The sequence below is a fragment of the Rhinopithecus roxellana genome, chromosome 14 (assembly GCF_007565055.1).
Source record: "Rhinopithecus roxellana isolate Shanxi Qingling chromosome 14, ASM756505v1, whole genome shotgun sequence".
Lineage (NCBI taxonomy): Eukaryota > Metazoa > Chordata > Mammalia > Primates > Cercopithecidae > Rhinopithecus > Rhinopithecus roxellana.
Window position 1 is genome coordinate 47,057,491 of NC_044562.1, and position 4,248 is coordinate 47,061,738.

A 4,248-nucleotide genomic window follows, 5' to 3' on the forward strand; every position below is an offset into this window, starting at 1 on the left:
CAAAAAATACAAAAATTAATCAGGCATGGTGGCTCCTATAGTCCTAGCTACTCCAGAGGCTGAGGCACAAGAATGACTTGAACCAGGGGGGCAGAGGTTGTAGTGAGCGGAGATTGCACCATTTCCCTCCAGCCTAGGTGACAGAGTAAGACTCCATCAAAAAAAAAAAAAAAAAAAAAAAAAATCAGTGAATCAAATAGAAACTTTTAGAAATAACTATGTTTAGGTTATATTTCACCAAAATTATCAGATGCATTGTATTTTTTAACAATGCAACCTGATACTTTCTAATGCAAGACATAATTTTTTAAATAGCCAAATTTAATCTTTTTACAAGAAATAAACTGTTCTCCTGGGAACCATTAATAAATATTACTTATACTTTTTTTAAAAGGAGATTTTGTAACATCATGCTTTTAAAAGTATGTTTAAGTAAATGCATTATACTTGGAATAAATTAACATTGTAATAGTATTCTCATCATATAAACAATAATCAGAGTTCTGAAAACCAATGTGAGAAAGTACACTATGCTTTCCATATTCATGCAGTAGTACTACTGTTACAGATTATGTAAATTTGAGTATACTGATAAGTTACAACAATGATAAATCCTATTCAATGACCAATTTAACTTCAAGCACTATTAATGCAACCAAATTACTAGAATAAGGCATGATAAATACAGCCATTTCAAATATTTAAAAGGCCTGTTTCAAATTATTTGAACATTAATATTGTCATTGGTCAGGAGGTTCAATCTGATGTAAATGTGTAGACACTAATGTGTTGTATCTAAATCATCTATATATAGTTGACTTCCTATTATATATAAAAAAACTTAAACAGTATTTCAACAGAATACCTAAAAATCTAAAAACAAGGAATATCTCTGTCTTATAGTAACTCTTCATATATCGTTTCAAAACTTTACTCTTTGAAAGATTTCTCTTTAGACCTGTCAGTCCCATATGGACTCCACTTGTGGATCTAGGGTGATGCTAGTGGAAATATCATTTACAGGGATTCTTCAGGGCAGGAAGAGTGATTATCCTCAATTCCCCAAGGCAAAATAAGCATGTTCACATTGTAACAAAATGAATAACCATGTTTAAAGCCAGGAACACAAACTAAGGTGGAAAACTACAGGATGATAGTTGAGGGTAGGTGGAAGAATAGAATATGAAGGCAAAACTAAGGATTGGATATAAGGTCAGGGCGAAAATGTAAAGATCAGAAGCAGATTGGAAGTGATATGATAGGAGGAAAGAAGTTCTGATTCAAACATGCAGGATGCCAGTGACCATAGCATGTACCATCCAGTGATTTAAAGGAAGAAGCTGTTAGGGCAGGAAAGCAAAGAACATAAAATATTTTTACAAGGCTTCTCTGATGTCTCCTTCAGTAATTAAAATTCACATAAGCCCCTCAACTAATACAAAAATTATATAACATAACTCATAAGATTATAAGCAACAGTGGTAAGGAAATTCAAGAAGAATTTCATTATTTCCCAAAATATGAAAGTTTGATTATTAATAAGTTAGACTCTAAAGAGACAGCAGATCTTCTAAACCATAATCCCACTTCACTCCTTGGAAATGAAGTGTTGAGGCAGACCAAGTCCAAGGGTAGTTGCAGGGATCATGGAACCAAGGGCTAGACTTTCATAAGTAAGATGTACCCCAACTAGGAAAAAGCAACATGTGGAGCTTAGACTATACTCTAGGCATTGGGCAATGTTCCTTTGACTTTCCTTCCTTGGGTTTATCATTCCTTACTTTTATAGTAACCATTTTTAGTGTGTAAATTTTACGATCTGGGTCTGAAAGAGAAATTGGCCTGAAAGGAGAAATGCCTTGAAAAGTTACTTGGTATACTAGCAGGATAGACTCTGAGCATGAAGTGCCAAAAAAGCATTTCGATCTTTAGTGTTCTTTTCAGGTCCACACCCCATGCCCCTTCTATAAGAAACTGTAGCGTATCTTATGGTTTCTAAGAGTCATAGCACTGTTTCAGGTTTTGCTATTCCTAAAATCTAGTTGCTTAAATTTCCCTTGGATCCTATTGAATAACCCAATATCCTCTTAATAATTTCCTTTGAGTTTTGGATAAGATGCCTGGGTTATTTTCTATTGCTTGCAACCAAATTTAGACAATCTCTAAAATGATCCTATCAATCTCATTAAGGCCAGGTCTTCTAATTAGGAGTCAAAGGATAATTATTTTTCTTAATTGCAGTAAATATGCAATTTGATCTCTTCTTTTGACTCTGCATCAAAGAGCAGTTTATGAATAAACTGAGGATGGTCCAGCTATCTCAATAATAACCCATGACAAATATAACATTATAAATTATGTGATAGTAAGAGAGCTTTTGAGAACTTGTCAAAAGAAGCAAGCAAATACACATGAGCTGGGAAGATTGTACCTTTAATTCTTTGGATTTCCTGAACTTCTTTGTTTAAAAATATTCCTGCTACATCAGCAGATCTCTCATAGAGAGAACATGTAAATGAAGGAATTAGTAAAAGAAAAACACTCATTTTGAAAATTTAAAAGAATTTGTTTAGTATTCCAAGCACTCCTTAAAGTTTTCTGGCTTTTCTTCCCTCAGTTATCCAACAGTGAGTCGGTGGCAAAACTATTTTTCTGCAACTCCCTTCACAGGAGAGAACTGCTTATTTTGAGTGTAGGTGGAAAAAAAAGTCATTTGACAGCATTGACAGTCAGAACAGCCATTGATTCCATTGTTTATCTTGTTCTTCAAATACAGATTGATCTTTTTCTTTTAGCTCTTTTTAAATTTCATTTTCAGATGACTACAGAAATAGACACATGAGAGGCGCTTATTGTAGCAATCCTGTAAAGCTTTCTCACTTAAACTATATAATACAGTCGGCAGAGTTTAACTTTCTACCAACTTCTATCTAAAATATTTGCATTTAAAATACATTGCCTAGGGCAGATGGTAGTATATATTATTAATGTGAAATGTTATAATGATTCTGATATTTATTGTGCTTCCTTGGTTCACTGCTGTTTTCCATGTTTCTCGATTCACTCTGTACTGAGAATGCCTAGCCCACAGTAAGGGCTTAGTAAACATCTGTTAACTAAATGAAAATCATCACCTGAGAAAGATATTTAATCTGTCATTATATCTTACAGAGAGAGAAAAATAATGTTACAAAATAAAAATATATGTATAAGGAAAAATAATTTGTAATTTCTTTGATTTTATTGTAGGTTCAAGTTTTAGACCATGTTTTACTATATATAAGTTCTGCAAATAAAGTAGCCATGTTACAAATTAAGAATCATTTTAGAAATGGAATGCCTTCACTGTGATGTTAAATATTAAATTTCCTGACAAATAATTAAACCCTAAAAAGAAAGAACATTAAATGTGTTTCTACAGTACAAACTGTTCAATCTGTGATAAAAGTATTTTAGAACATATTTTGATTTTTAAAATTACTGCTCTATATGTTTTTTGTTTGCTTTTGAAGGTTTTATGATAAGTTTCAGTAAATAATTTGCACCCATTATTACCCAAGAGATGTATTTCCAACGACCAAGAAGAACATTGTTTTGTTTTGTTTCCTAAAAAACATCTATTATTTTCTCTTTGTTCACTGCCTGATGGAAACTCTACTAGGAAATAACATACAGTCTCTCAATAGTCATATTCAAATTAGACACAAATTGTAGAAGTACTTTTATTAAACAGAGTAGCTTTTTAAAAAATCTAAAACAAATACAGTTCACAAGCAAAAACTACTATTCTAATCAAATCTATATTATTGCATTCCTAACTACATTATTTTGTAAAATAATACTTGCATAGTTGAGGGAAGAGAGAGCAAGTAAAATAATAAATTTAACTTTAAACTTATTTGAGAATTTGGTCACTGCCTGAAAGAATTTATGTACTATATCATTCAAAAACTTTTATTTTAATGATCACTAGTTTTTATTTAAAATGTATTCTAACAAAAATTTCATAGCAAACACCATAGATAAAAATAAAACTTTTTATATACAAAGACTAGAATTAGATCATAGTTTTTCCATAAATTCTCATAAACTTCTCTTCTTACGCACAAATTATTCCCTGCTTTTATTTTTAAATGTTGACTTTAAAGTCAATTAATAGACATCACTGTATTTAAAATCTTTCTAATATGTTCCAAGGTTGTCACAGAGTAAAATAGTTCCTTTTCTTATAATAATTCATCTGGACTT